The sequence below is a fragment of the Peromyscus leucopus genome, chromosome 3 (genome assembly GCF_004664715.2).
Source record: "Peromyscus leucopus breed LL Stock chromosome 3, UCI_PerLeu_2.1, whole genome shotgun sequence".
Lineage (NCBI taxonomy): Eukaryota > Metazoa > Chordata > Mammalia > Rodentia > Cricetidae > Peromyscus > Peromyscus leucopus.
Window position 1 is genome coordinate 122,202 of NC_051065.1, and position 16,332 is coordinate 138,533.

The window sequence follows — 16,332 nt, forward strand, 5'->3', positions numbered from 1 at the left end:
TTTATTTGTGTTTGTTTTCACTTAATCTTTTAAACCTAAATATTCTCTGCATTAATAAATATTTAAAATTGACAGTTGCCTTCTAAATGACCAGGTGGTATTGTATCCTGTAGCTGTCTAATGCACATAAGATACTAGCTAACTCACCTGGGTGGCACTTTAGGACCCGCTCCCCCATCCTTGCTGGAGTTTGTCTGTCTTGATCTTGGATAGGCAGCCACAGCTGCTGGGATCCTGTGTGTAACTGCACTATCATGTCTGACAAAGTCTGTTTCACTGCCAATGTCCAGTGCCTCTGGCTCTTTCTGTCCTCTTCTACCTTGGGGATAACTGTCCAATTTAGAACTGAACACTCCAAAGACATGCTTTCATCCATACTAAGCCTTTAAACTCTAGTGGTTTTATGCTTACTATGCATTTAATTCCAGACATGCTATATTTTAAGAGCTCCATAGTCATGTGTAGCTAGTGGCTACTATATTAGTGCAGGGCTAATCAGGGAAGGTGAAGGAATGAAGCGAAGGCCATTAGGGATTGGGAGAAATCGGCCAGTTACAACAGAGGGCTATGTCATGGAGATGGGAGGAATGTGTGTTGTTGAGTTGCCGGTGTGGCAGCATCCAGCTTTGGGTTTATACTCACTCATATCCTCTGTATACTAGTTATATCCTCCAGTGTCCAGTGCATGATAAAATACAGCTGTTGAGTAGTTCAGAGCAGCAGTAAATAATAGCTGAGTACAAGAAGAGAAATATATCATATCTTCTGAATTAAAGAGGGACTTGGGAACTCAAAATTTAATTATCCCCTTGGAAATTTGACCAGAAGCCTAAAGTGAGCACTTTTGACATTTACATCAAAGTTCACTGTGTGTGTTAATAAAAGCAGGCAGATTGGAAGTGGTTTTCATTCCTTTGGCTGTAATGATATGAAAACTTGACAATGAATACAAGGAGGTTGTTACTTTGGTTTTCACATCTCAGTTAAAAGATAGTGTCATATCCTTGTGTGCTCACACAACACAAAAGGCATATTATTGGGCTCCGGATCAACTACCATATAAATTTGACCGGAATAACCTCAGACTTCTGGAAAATTCTGTGTCTGAGTAAAATACGTGACTGTAGGCAGTTGGTTTGCTTTTGCAACAGCTTCAGAAGCAGTGAAGCAAGGCACTTGAGTCTATTCTAGCTTCTGCTGTTTGAAAGGTAGTAATAAAACTGAAAATGTATTTTTGTCCTGAGAAAAACCTCCAAATGCTGTGTTTATTTCTGCAAAGATAACACTTTTTAAATGTCTGCTCTGTCATCCCAAAAGTCGGGATGTGAGGACTACACAAAGAAGTCTGTTACAGAAGCTTGTGATCTGGATGACAAGGATGTTCCTCTTTGCCTCAGACTTAAGAAAGGAACTGACTCAAATATGTGTCGCAATTATGTTTGATTATGTGATCAACAGTGAAAATTTTAGTTTAATGCAGCTAGCCCAAATGCTACAACAGAGTATTGTCTTACTCCAGTCTTGATGCAATAAGAAAATGAGTAATTTATAAACAACAGAGCCTCATTTCTCAAAGTTCTGGAGATTGGGTTGGCTAGGACCAAACTTGAGTCCTCTTTAACAGCAGTTCAAAACCTTAAGCTTTGCACCACCTCTTCACCCCCTCCCCACATTTCAAAGGGACACTTACATTTACATCATGCAGGTGTTCTGGAATGTTCTATCATAATAACTCTCAATACACTTTAAGTTGGCTTTTGCAAGTTTTTGAAACAGTCTCAGACTAAAGTTACCTATGCTCAGTTGATACCTTACAAAACGTGTGAAAGCATATCCATCAGACATTGTGCCTTTTATTTGTGCTCCTTGTCTGTGAAACCAAGAGCCAGTGTTCATGTGCCCTGGTATCTTGAGACTGTGTGAGATCATTCATATCCAGGTGCGAGTTGGAGGGTCTGATTATATAACTTGGTGCAAACTCACACATCACTTTACATGTGGGTGCCTTTGCCCTACAGGTTCATCATGTGTGTTAGGATCAGAATGAATCATAGGGGTTGTCTATTCTTACCTCAGATCAAAATGACTAGAACTCTCTAAAACATTTGTGTCAATTTTTTGTCTGAATGGGCCCTTACAACACTACACATTCCATTGCTTAATATCTTACAGTTAGAGAATTCTCCTGTACATTAGAATGCTCTACTTTGTGGATCTAGAAAGGCAGCTCAGTGGTTAAGAGCAATGGCTGCTCCTTCCAGAGGACCAGGGTTCAATTCCCTGAGCCCACGGGGCAGCTCACGGCCATCTGTAATTACAGTTTCAGAGAATCCTCCACCCTCTTCTAGCCTTTGTGGGAAATGTGTGTATGTGATGTACAGATATACATTCAGTCAAAACACCCATATACAGAAAATAAAATAATAATAAAATGTAAGAAGAATGGTCTATTTTGCATTTGGTCAATACCTTTTAGCCAGTGTTCAATTCATAATAGGTTTGTGAACTAAAATATAACAAGTTAACTTTTTTAAAATAAAAGAGTAAAAAGACAGTATGCAAATATCTATTGCTGTTTTCTAGCATAGAACTGAACAGATAGATTCTAGACTAAATACCCAAATTTTTGCCTTTATTTTATCACCCTTCCCCCAAATGGGAGAAGTAGTCATATTTGTGGTGTTACTTTATAACCCAGGCACTTCAAGTAGGGAAAAGAATTTTGCCTACAGCCTGAATATATACTCTCTCTCCCTCCCTCCCTCCCTCCCTCCCTCCCTCCCTCCCTCCCTCCCTCCCTCCTCCCTCCTTCCTTCACACACACACACACACACACACACACACACACACACACACGCTGATTTTATGCTTACCTTTAGAATTTATTGTTGAAACTCTTTATGTGGTTAGAAATTCTCCCACTTCCACTAAAGGCTTGCTTGGCAGCAGGTAGAACCTTCTAATTTTCTGTAGTTCAGAGTGTTGGAAGAACTGTGTTCTGGGGATGCCATTGTATAATGGACTATCCCAGAACTACAGTGTGTCTTGATTTATTCTGTATACATATGATATTTGCTCATTCATTCACTCAGATACTATTTCCTGAGAGTTACAGTAAGTTCTCATCACTGCCTTGAGTCAGGAAGCTCTAAACATTCTCTCCAGCCTCATGTGCCATTGTCAGGGGTCTTTGATGAAGATGGCACTATCCCACCTGGCTGTGGAGGCCAAAGGCCCCTGCATCTACATCTCTAGGATTTCCCCTGGGGTGAGTTTGTATCTCCCTGTTAATCTTTTTCTCTCTACAAGCCTGGGTGGAGAATGCTGGGCTCATCCTTTGCTTGCTACTCTGCATTCTCTGGGTCTATGTTTGAAGGCTGGGGTGTAGACTCGGGCAGGCACAAAGGTGGTAAGTCTCAGCAACCAACCAGGCAGAGGCTGCTGAATTCTCAGCTTACCCCACTGTTCTCCTCCCATTGAACAGGAAACAGTCGAAGTCTTGGCTGAGCTTCTTCTTGGACAGTGGATTCCTGGCTTTGTAAAAGATGGTGGGGAGTTAATGAGCCTCCTTTCCGATTTAGCACTTTGCTGATTTCTTGCCAGCAGCTGCTGTGTCTCCTTGCTCCTTATCAAATGAGGTTTCCAGGTGAATTTACTTCCCCAACAATCTCAGGATGCAAAATGAAGGCACAGTGTTCTGTTCTAGGGGCTAAATCTTGTTGAGATAGAAAGAGAAGAAACCTAAGCTATATTTACCCCAACATGGCAAGTTCCTCAGCTCACAATTGGCTGCCCTTGGTTTCTCACAGTAGTGGGGCACAGCAAATGAAATCTCTATTTTAGGAATTTTATTCCCCAGATATTAAAACAAACACATGCTATTCAGCATTCCAGAGTAACACTTTTTGTGGGAAATGGAATTGGGAAGTACATGTCTCAAAAGAAACACCAGGGATCCGGGGGGGGGGGGAATTGACAGGGAAACAGCTGGGTTTCTTGCAAACTGGAAAACTCAGCACTGCTGAGCATTGAAATGACTGAAAACAAAAGACTGCTGTGATCCCAGGAAGGGAAGGGAGAGTGTCAGAGCACATCAGGTGAACAGCCAAGTGCACTGCTAGAACCTTGGTGATCTGGAAAATCTGAGATAACAAACTGGGTGATAACCAGGAAAGCTTTGATATAATTTGCTCACAAGTCCTGCCAATCCAAGGGATCTGGAATTCCCTGAGATGGTACAGCCGGATCTGTCTGTACCAGGTGTACACACACACACACACACACACACACACACACACACACACACACACACACCGTAGCTCTTGACTCCTGATCCAAGTCACTGAATATATTTTTACATTAGCTTTATTACCTGTAAAGCAGCAGCTGTAACATCTACCTGTGCTTAGCATGGAGGCTGCAGCTCCTTTCTTGCTGTATACTGGTACTATATTCTATAGTCCAGATCAGTACTTGGATCATGACTAATGCTCAGCAAATGTTTGTTGAATAAAAGTGAGTTTTTCTTAGTGTTTTGAAAAAGTCTCATCTTCAATTCGTCATCTCCCTTACTTGCTGGCTAATATATAGTTTGCTGTACCATTAAGACAGACATCTGTAAGGGCTCTGAAAAATAATGATCAAATGCATAGATAATAAATGTAAATATTTTCCTCTTGGGAATATAACATATATTTTATAAAAATTAGGAATATATTTCCCACTATATGTTTCATCATTTTTCAAATATAAATCACTATGCAATTACTCATATTTCTTTCCAGGTCTGCCCCTCCTATGTTTCCTAAAAAGCTGCCCATAACTTCTCCACTCTGTAGAAAATCTTAGTTACTGCTTACTTACTGCTTTCTTTCCTCTATCCCCCTATGTGTTCATGTGTATAGGCATGAAAGCCATGTTCATTTCTTCTTCTGGTTGGCCTCTGAATCTGTCTTGTGTACCTTCCCCCACTATTATTGGTTTAGTCCAGTTACTGTCATCTCTTGTCTACACTAATACCATAGTGCCCTGACTGATAATTAAGGGAAGATCTTCTAAGAATGTCTGAGGTAACCGATGATTGAACTTCCTGCTGGCAAGCTCTCTGGTGCTCATGCACATAGGTCTTATGAATGATTTAAGCAGCTTGGATTTCCATGGGCTTGCAGAATGTTGGAGGTGCTTGCTTTCTCTCCTACAGAATTATGTATGAGCAGACTGCTGCTGAGGCTAGTTGGATGTGCATTTGAAGTGCACAGAACTTTAGGTTGTTCTGAAGTTTGTTGCTATCATGGAGGGAGGTATGTTAATTCTGAGGAAATAAAACTTACCATTGCAGAAGATGTAGCCCCACAGCAACCCAATACAGAAAGATGAGGACTTTTATGTATATTATGCAAACATAATGTATTTAATCCAGATTTCTTCAGCAAAGTATGCATGTATATTTACAGTGCAAGAAAAGTCATATAGGGTTATGGAATCAATAATTCAGAATTCAGAGGCTGAACATTGCTGTATTGACTAGGAAACCTCAAGTTAAATGGATGAAGAGACTCAAATCAGTGCTCCTAAAAGATGATATTCCCACGTTTGGGAAAGCTTATTGATGGCTTACCAGGATGGCTATGGGAGCTGACTTGGCAAGGATCATAAAGTTAGCATGCTGATGAAATGGTATGGCTGTAGCTCACCCACAAGGCCCCGTTCTTGGTGTAGGAAGATGGTGAGGGAAATGCTCAGATATAGTGGTTGGGTGGAGAACACATTTGTCAGAAAATAGAATTGTCTGGATCAGAGACTGGCTCTGTTGCCGGTGCTTTTGGTGCCAGTGGCTTTCAGTTTTCTCATCTGTCTCCAACCAGCAGGGCCTCCTAACAGAGCTCAAGGTGGACTGTGGCTTTTAGAACATTGGGTTCATCAGTCCCATGGAGATGAGGTTGCATGAGATTAATGTTCACGATTACTCCTGTTTCTGAAAGAATAAGAAGGGATCTGGTTTTGTGTATATGTGCCCAGAGAGAAGGGGAAGAGTAAAGAGTAAAGGGAAATGTGTTGAATCTCGGGGAGAGAGAGAGAGAGAGAGAGAGAGAGAGAGAGAGAGAGAGAGAGAGAGAGAGAGAGATTGTGACACATTGCATGCCCACAGTGAGTGCAGCAGAGTGACAGAATTACAAGTCAGTGGCATCATGGGAGCCTGGGAGTTAGAGCAGCGAGTGTGCATTTTACCTGACTCATGCAGAAGTGACTGGTAAGTTTGTCCCAGTGTCAGTGTGGAGCATCGTGACTGTTGGTTTTTTATTTATTGGATACAGCATCTGTTAGTATCTTCAAATGGGGGGAGCTTGAGGAAGTCTGAGCCCTGGTCATTCAAGCAATAGTGGAAATATGATTGGATTTGTTTGTATCCATGGGCTGGTGACATCTGGAGTACTTGGAATTGTATACAGTCTCTTGCTATGATTATGCTATATTTAATAGTATTCACACATGGTGAGACAAAAAACTACTTAGCACTGATTTGCAAGTGAATCACAGAATATTTAGCCCAGGAAGAAACTTTAGGAATCATCTACTTCAACCCCCACAGTTTAGAAATTAGAATCAGAGAGCAAAAGATGGGAAGTGACTAAGCCCTGGGGTGTTGGGCATGTTAGTAGCAGAATTAAGGCTGTATCTAGATCTCCAGGGCCCTATATTTGGTCAATTTAAGACTGAAAAGAGGAAGGAGTTTTATTTTTTTTAAAATCAGTAAAAAAATATCAAATAGAACTTGGCTTCAATCAAATCACAAGTTTTAAAAATCATATTTTCCCCATAGTTTTATACCAAATCCCTTAGTGGCTCTCTAAATAATGGCGCCCATTTAAAGGGAAGGATCACACTCCAGCTGTGTGATTAGGTTACAGCATAAATTGTGTCTTTGGTCACTGCATCTTGTCTCTCCATCCCTGATGGATTTCTATTAGGTTTTATGGTGGGTTTGCTGCTGAAGGGAGCTCAGGCCTCAGATGCACTGCTTGCTCACAACTGAGAGCATTGTTCTTCTCTTTTCTCCCTTAAGTACTCTTCCTAGGAATCATCCCCAGACTCTCTCCTCTTCTACATGCAACTCAAGCATCATCCCTTGAAGGACTTCTCAGCGTCCCCATTCCCCAGGTTCCTACCTGTTTCAGTGGCTGCCAACAGAAGTTGCCCCCCAGGGAACATCGCCATCATCACCGCTGGAGTGCTAGTAGGTGGGGGCCAGGGGTGGTGCCAAATAAACTACATTCCATAGACACCTCCCTGAGACTAAAACTCAGCTAGTCAAATGTGTGCGTAGCACTGACATTGAGAAGCTCTCTTCTAACCTATTCCCTCTGCTCTGCTGTCCCCAAACACTTCACTGAAGGCTTATTTATTTGTTTATAAGCTTTCTGGTCCATTTCCTCCCATTCCTCCCTCTCTCCCCAGTGAAGACTCTGTGAGTCCAGGAAATCTGTTTTGTTCATTGTTGCATAAGCTTCCGGAACAGTACTCTGCACCTGCTAGGGACTCCATAAATATGGATGGAACTGATTGAATGAATGACTCCATCACCACTGCTAGAAAAACAGCATGCAGGGCCGGCTGCACTGACGGTGCATCATTCTCACAGAGGGAAAAACACAGGCAGGCCCAGGTAACACAGAATACACAGATTTGGTCCTCACTCGGTCCTGATGCTGATGATCAGGGTCAGTACTTTTTTTTTCTTTCTGAAAATGAACAAAGGGTGAAGGTTACTGAAGACAGGTGGATACTGCCTGGGTGACAGCTGTCAGTGCAGCCCTGTAGCTCCAATAACTGTGGTCATTTCTGCTCCTATTGAACAGGGATGGAAATGAAGCCATTTGTGCAGAAGCTACAATTGGTGAAGAGTAACAACTTATTGATTCCGACTGTCCAGGAAGGCCATGTTTCTTCTCCGTGTCTTTTCACTGCTAGTCTAGGTTGAACTGAGAACACAAATTCTTCTCAAATGTATTAACAGCTTTCTAATGTAAGCTATCAGTTGTGAAGAAATGAAAAGAATGATTTGAAGCACCAGAAAAGGCCTGAGTTTCAAGCTGGTTTATTTTTACCTTGTATGTTATAAATAAAAAAGGAAGGAAAGAGCAGCCATGCACCAATGTCAAGTTGGAGATTGATCTGGCACTACTTTCTCAGTAGAACAGAGTAATATAGTAATAAGGGCACCTCAGTAGCAAATGCGATTAGGAGCTTTGTGGAAATAATGACAGAAAAGTACCTTAATAGCTTTAAAATCCACAGATGGCAAATCAAGGAAAAGATGTGTTTGTCACCCTCCAAACACTCTGTAAAATGCACACTACAGGGCTAGGATGCTTCTTTTGGCAACTCCTGCACTTCTAGAGACCTCAGTAGGATCGTTGCCTCTCTGATATTCAGCTTTTCCAGTGTCTGGTGGCAGTCTGGGGAAGCCACTCTCCTGACCACACAGCATTGGTTAAATGCAGCTGGGCAACTTCTGCTTTGCCTGGAGCAGCTGCAGGGGGAAACCGGGGAGTCAGAAATGTGTAATCATGCATTTGAGATGGGTATGCCATGTGCTGTGTTTCATTAAGCCTTGCACAAACAGTTTGGTATAGAACAATGTGCAGTATTAGCAGCTGCTTTCAAGTGTTTGAATTCTTTCTGTCTCCAGTTTTACTGCATGTTGTGTATAGTAGCTACATGACTCAGTGTAGCTGAAGTATTCCTGGTCCCACTGGCTCCCATGGTCCTGCACCAACTAAACACACAGAAGCTTATATTAATTACGAACTGTTTGGCCTATTGGCTCAGGCTTCTCGCTAGCTAGATCTTACTATCTTAAATTAACCCATTTCTATAAATCTATACTTTGCCACATGGCTTGTGGCTTACTGGTATCTTTACATCTTGCTTCTTCTGGTGGCGGCTCACAGTGACTGCCTTGCCTCTCCTTTCTCTTCCTGTCTATCTGTTTGGATTTCTTGCCTGCCTCTAAGCTGCCTTGCCATAGGCCAAATGGCTTTATTCATCAAACAGTCAGAGCAACACATATTCACAGCATACAGAAAGACATCCCCAGCACTTCCCTTTTTCTTTCTTCTTTCTTTTTTTTTTTCTTTTGGCACCATTTGTAGCTGGAGTATTCCTGTGTCCACCTGGCTCCTGCAGCTGCTCAGACCCAAGTAAACACACAGAGACTTATATTACTTATAAACTGTATGACCAAGGCAGGCTTCTTGCTATCTGGTTCTTACATCTTAAATTAACTCATTTCTATTAATCTTTAAGTTGCAACGTGGCTTGTGGCTTACCGGTACTTTTATATCTTTCTTTCTCTGTGTCTAGCTGGCGACGCCCGACTCAGCCTTCCTGTTCCAAGAATTCTCTTCTCTGCTTGTCTCACCTATACTTCCTTCCTGGCTACTGGCCAATCAGCATTTTATTTTTTTAACCAATCAGAGCAACAAATTCACAGCATATGGAATGATATCCACAGCAACTCAGAGGGTACTTTCCTGTAACATCACAAAAAATATGAGTCAATAAATTCCACACTTGCCTAGAACTCAGTACATTTTGACCACAGCTCTTAGATTTAGCCCATTTTATATATCAAACACATTGCAACCTCAGCTACCTTTATTTGCATATGTATTAGAATATTTTACAAAAGTAAAAAAAAAAAGTTCTACAATTAGGATAGACTCTCTCTAGCTATGAAATCTCTTATTTTTCTCTCTCTCCCTCTTCTGCCTATCTTATTCTCCTTTCTCCCCTCCTTAAAATAATTATACCAGGCTTGGCCATTCAAGAACCCCAATCTAATCACCTTTACAGAGGTTTTGTTGGGGCTGGAGAGATGGAGAGTGGTTAAGAGCAGGTACTGATCTCACAGAGGACCTGAGTTTGGTTTCCAGTATTCACGTTGGGTGGGCTTGTAACTTCACCTGCAGGAGATCCTATGCTTCAGGCCTCCATGGGCACTGCATTAGCACACACACACACACACACACACACACACACACACACACACACACACTTGAAAAGAACTTTGAAAAATGCATTTAAACACAGTAATGACTAATACATAAAATAATATAAATTTTTTTTTTATGTCAGGAATCTTTATGGGATGGATTGAGCTCTGCTCTTCTGAAACCTAAGTCTTGGTGGAAACTGCTATGTGGCATAGGGCCTTAAGACAAGGTTTAGAGGTGCCTTCTAATTGCTAACCAGTAGAGGCTCAAGAGCGCTGACTTCATTGAGATGCATTTATCCTGAAAGTGAGGGCTTATCATTAGATAAGAAGAATCTCAAAAGATGAGAATGGTTGATTAAGTTTTCTTGAAGGGTTCATAATTTTGTAACTGGACCAGTGGATAGTTTTCTTTTGTGGAGGTAGGCTTTGGAGTTAGGTAGACTTGAGTTTAAATTCTGCCTCATCCATTTACCAGGTCCTGAATGAATGACTAAAATTTCTCAGATGAGTCTGATATCCTTATGCCTTAGGAGGCCGTGTGTGTGTGTGTGTGTGTGTGTGTGTGTGTGTGTGTGTGTCTGTGTATGTGTGTGTGTGCATGTGTGTGCGTGTGTGTGTGTGTGTGTCTGTCTGTGTATGTGTGTGTGCATGTGTGTTTCTTGTCTAAAATAAACAAATGAGGCAAATATTTATAAGACAAAACTGATATAATTCAGTTTAATGCACACACACACAGTGAACACATATACATGTATTCTATTCTGGAGTCTGTTCTGGGACTCAAGAAGGCATCTTTTAGTGAATTTAGCTTCTCAGTGAAGGCACAACTCCTTAAAGGCTGAGTCAGAACTGTGTGTCCTCTACTCTACTTTGTAAGGTATGTTTAACAAGTTCTGGTTGGTTTGCAAGATAAAAGTGTGTTCAAGTTGCCCTCATTCAGGAAAAGTATCTTTCATCTGTTTTCTTTGTTAAGGTTATGGCAATTTTCACTTTTTAGGTTTGGGGTGTAGCCCTCTGGATGGATCCTTTTATCAAATCATTGGGTCCCTTCTCTGTCTGTTGAAGGGGGTCATATGATAAGATCACTAAACAAATTTCAGGAAATCCTGATCATGAGTAGGTTTACTAGAAGGCAGGTTGTGTTGGGAGGGAAGATTGGAAACACTATGGTCTGGGAACATAGCTCTAATGGGGATGTCGTCCATCCCTGATCTGCTTTTACCACTTGCCATCTCAGGCACATGTACCTCACTCATCTTTACAATGGAAATGGTACCACATAATGCTTACCTTGCAGTTTTTTATGGATAAAATGAAATTAATCACGTAACAGTAAGGATACTATGTAGCAGAGCCAGTATTTAATACATTTCTTCTCTCTCTGATTTAACTATAAAGAGTTTAGATATTCAGCAGGCATGTCTAAGGGTGACTCTTTGAATTTGGGAGCACTGTGTTTGAGCATCAAGTGAGATAGTATCAAAGCACTTTTCAAATGTAAAGCATAACATCAATATAAGCAATGAAAATGATTATGATTTTATAATTCCAGGTATGACAAACTGTACATTTGTTGAGAATTTGGTCAAGATTTCAATTAACTTTGACTCACTTAGAAATTACTTGGTTGGGGAGAAGCAATTGTTTTTGTACCCTCTATGCAGTGGGTTGAATAATGTTGCCCAAAACTCTTGTGCATTTGAAATTTAAGCATCTGGCTTCATTTGGAAATAGTATTCACATATGTAATAAGTTAGGTGAAATGAAATCATATTAGCTTAAGGTGAGTCCTAGAGGAATGATTCGTGTGTGTGTGTGTGTGTGTGTGTGTGTGTGTGTGTAGTGTTGTGTGCATACTTGTTAGTGAGGAGGATATATGTTGTTGTATAGCATTTCTTCCCAGAAGCTCATTAATACTTAGGGAAGTTTGGAAGGGAGCTCCTTAAGACTCTGAAAGTAAAGAACTCAGAAGTCTCAGGAAGTCCCTAAAACTGACTGGATGTACTAAGCCTTTCCATCCTCAAGGTTATGTAAGTAGTAAGGCACTCGCAGGCCAGAGGAGCTGCCCAGAAGAGAAAGACCAGCCAAGAGGCCTGGAAGAGATACTCCCTCACCTGTTAAGCAGCCCACAAGTCATGCAGACAGTTCTGTGGTGGTACAGATAGATGCCTGTGAGTCATCCAAGCTCCTGTTAGTAACTTCTAATGTGCCTGTCTGAGGTCAGTGACAATGTCTTTTCTTAATCACACTCCATTTTTATTTTTTGAAGCAGAGTCTCTTATTGAACTTGAAGTCATAGATTCAGCTAATCTGCCTGGCCAGCCATGAACTTCAGAGATCTGCCTATCTTTGTACTGCCACCCTCCACCCCCACTCGCAAGTTGTAGGGTTACAGGAGCATGTGGCCTCCCATTGGATTTTTTACATGGTTTCCTGGGATCTTAACACAGGCGCCCATGCTTATGCAGCGAGTACTTTACTTATTTTCTAGTCCTATCTCTCTAGTTCCACCATGTTTCCATAAGAAAAGAAACAGATGCAGGTGGTTGTATGCAGGGAATGAAGCCCTGTGAATTGGAGCAGAGATTAGAGTGATATATCCAAGAGCCAGGGAAAGTCAGGGATTGTCTGCAATAAGCAAAGAAAGATCCTTCCCAAGATTATTCACAAAAATAATAATCTTCCTGATCTCTGATGCCAGGAACAGAACCTCCCAAATCCAGAGAGAAAACATTTGTTGCTTTGAGTCACTCAGACTTGTGGCATTTTCTTACAGAAGTGCTCACCATACACAGGATCCTTGACTTAAGGTGATCTGACATTTTTAAACTTTGTGATGGTACAGAAGTACCCCGATACAACCATCCTGGTTTTCACTTTCAGTGTGGTGTTCCATAAGGTCCGCTAGGTAGTTAACACTTTGTTATAAAATACATTTTGTGTTAGATGATTTTGCCTATGTGTAGGCTGAAGTATTTTCTATGTTTGTTCCATCTAAAACAGGCTAGGCCAAATTATAATGCTTAGTAATTTTGGTGTATTAAATGCATTTACTTATTTATTTCTATTTTATGTGTATGGGTGTTTTGCCTATATGTATATGTGTGTTCCATGTGTATGCATGGTGCTTGCAGAGTCTAGAATAGGGTATTGAATCTTGTGGAACTGGACTTAGAGATAGTTGTGAGCCACCATGTGGGTGCTGGGAACTGAACCTGAGTTCTCTGTAAGAGTAGTAAATGATCTTAACTGCTGAGCTGTCTCTCCAGTCCCCATATTAAATATATTTTGATTTACATTTTCAACTTATAAGGTTGTAACTCAACATAAGTTAAGGAGCAACATTACTTGCCCTCCTTTCACTGAAAGAGAAGTGGGAGAAATGGCAATTAAGTTTTAATTAAAATAAAAAAATGTATTAAAAAGTGATTTGCATATTTTAAAATGATGCAAAAATGTCAGTTTAACTTGCAAACAAAGCTTATTATGAGGCATAAGCATTCTACTGAAATCTTGATGTAAGTGGAAGTTAAGTCTGCCATTATGCATATATAAAAGCTTCCAACATGCTGGATTTTTTTTTCTTTTTTGAAGAAAAGGAAGATGGAATTAGCTCAGAGTTGGGAAAAAGCTTCCAGTTTCCAGATGATCAGTCCCATCCACTGGATAATCATGTAGAGCAGAAATGAAGTGGTTGTTTTGGGGTGTGTGTGTGTGTGTGTGTGTGTGTGTGTGTGTGTGTGTGTGTGTGTGAAAACTTGGTAGAGCTTTGTAATAGATTTGAAAAAGTGCTAAAATCATGTTGGATGTCTTAATCATTGTCTTAGTTACATTTCTATTACTGTGATAAAACACCAGGACCAAAGCAACTTGGGCAGGAAATGGTTTATTTCATCTTAGACTTCCAGGCAATAATCCATTGTTGAGGGATGTCAGGGTAGGACTGATGCAGACGCCATAGAGGTGTGCTACTTACTGGCTTGCTCCTCATGACTTGCTCAGTCTGCTATTTTATAGCACTCAGAACCACCAGCCCAGGGGGTATGACCACCCACAGTGGGCTGTGCACTCCCATGTCAATCAATAAGAAAATGCTCTTGTTCCCTAGCTTCTCTGGAGTTGTGGGTTGTTGTCTGGTTATCTTTTGCTTTACATCTAATATTTACTTATGAGTGGGTATATACCATGTTTGTGCTTCTGAGTCTGGGTTACCTCACTTGGGATGATGTTTTCTAGCTCAATCCATTTACCTGCAAATTTCATGATGTTATCTTTTTTTTTTCTTTTGGTTTTTTCAAGACAGGGTTTCTCTGTGTAGTTTTGGACTGCCCTGAGGGGGAGAAGGAGATGAGATATCCATTAGTAAACTGGGGAATGAGGCATGGGCATTGGAGGGTAGGGAATAAGGGATGAGAACATAAGGGAATGGGATGGTTGAACTGGAACAGGGATGGAGTGGGAAAGCAATGAAAGAGATACCATGACAGAGTGAGACATCATGGGGACAGAGAGAAACCCAGTGCTAGGGAAGTTGCCAGGCATCCCCAAGGATGACCCCAGCCTGGACTACTAGAAATAGTGGAGAGGGTGCCTGAACTGAACTGGCTTACCCCCATGATCAGATCAGTGAATACCGTAACTGTCATCACAGAACTTTTCTCCAATGGCTGATAGAAGCAGATGCAGAGATCCACAGCCAAACACCAGGCAGACCTCCAGGAGCCCAATCAAAGAAAGAGAAGAGGCATTATATGAGCAAGTGCATCAGGATCATGATGGGGAAACTTGCAGAGACGACCAAACCAAACTGGTGGGAACTCATGAAAGTTGGATCAGTGGCTGTGGAGCCTGCATGGAACTGGACTAGGCCCTCTGTATGGCAAGATCTTGTATCTTGTGTAGCTTGATCTGCTTGGGGGGCCCCCTGGTAGTAGGGTCAGAATCCATCCCTAGTGCATGAGTGGGCTTTTTGGAGCCTACTACCTACAATGGGACACCACATGCAGCCTTGATGCAAGGGGAAGGGCTTGGACTTGCCTCTACTGGATGTGCCTACCCATGGGAGGCCTTGCCTTCTTGTTGGAGGGAGTGGGGAGTGGGTTGGGAGTGGAGGCTGGGGGGTTCAGGAGGAGGGAAGAGGGGTATCTTTGATTGGTATGTAAAATAAAAAAAATTTTAAGAAAAAAAGAAAATATTCAATAGGCTTACCTATAGCCTGGTCCTATGGAAGCCTTTTCTTAATTGAGGTTTCCTCCTCTCAGATGACTCTAGCTCGTGTCAAGTTGACAAAAAACTAGCTAGTACAACCATGATCACATAACTATTTTATCTGACAAACAGTTGTAGGCTATTGTGTAAACTGCAGAAGGTAGGAAAATGGAGTGAGTTTGGCAATGCTTGTATTAGTTCTCCCAGGGAGAGAGTCTGTTTTCTTCTTGGTATCTGGGCCTCCAAACCATGTGCAGACCTTCCCTCAGGCCTCTGGCAGACATTTGTTGCGCCAATATGAAGTTGGGTTAAAAACAAATGGCAGCAGGATTGAGTTGCTATTTCCTGTGGGAATAGAGCCACACACTGAGAACATCTCAATTACTGTTCAGTTTTAACTTGTGTAGATCAAAGAAATGCACAGAGTTTAGGAGATTTCATCTTCTTACCTGTCCCCAAGATCAGACTTGCAGCTCTGCAGCTGATCCATGTTTTGCTTCTGTTCTTTAAGAGAAATGTATTTATGCATGACATACTTGACATGTGATCTAAAATATTCCTGGTTATTGAACACACATATGAAAGTGAAACAAGTTAAATATTCCAAAGAGCAATAGAATAATGAACTGAATAGTATTTTATCTGAAGTCTTCTTTTCCTTTAAAGACCTTTCTGCCTAAAATAGGCCCTGCCATCGTCATCATGTTCCTCTGGTTAATTAGGATCTTGTACAGTGCTTGGATTGGGGGAAGCAAGAAAGCATGGTTTGAGTTTTTCTAAAGGGAGGCACCGTTTGCATCATTTCAAACAATAGGCTGTATGGATTCAGACAGGGCTGCTGAAAGGTGAAGTGAAGAGAAACCTATCCTCAAGTGCCCCTTTTCTCATAATAAACCACAATTGATGCGGATGCTGGGAATGGAGTGTGGTGTTGTCTGAAAGGGGACTTGGCATGCAGAGGAGCAGAAGCCAATCGGAAACATGTATTTTTACAAGGACCTGAAGAACCATTGCTTTTTGCTTAATACAGACACATGTGCCTATAAGAAAGAGAATTCTAACCAGTTCAGTGTTTTAAATGTATCTTGTCTTTCCATGTACATTTGTGTTAGGACTGCCTCCTTAAA

The 16,332-nt window shown here is 41.4% G+C and overlaps 1 protein-coding gene across 6 annotated transcripts in view; it reads left to right on the forward strand.

The window, feature by feature from the left end:
* Grm8 (glutamate metabotropic receptor 8) overlaps positions 1-16,332 on the forward strand; it is an 808,292-nt gene that overhangs the window by 45,882 nt on the left and 746,078 nt on the right. The window lies entirely within an intron of this gene.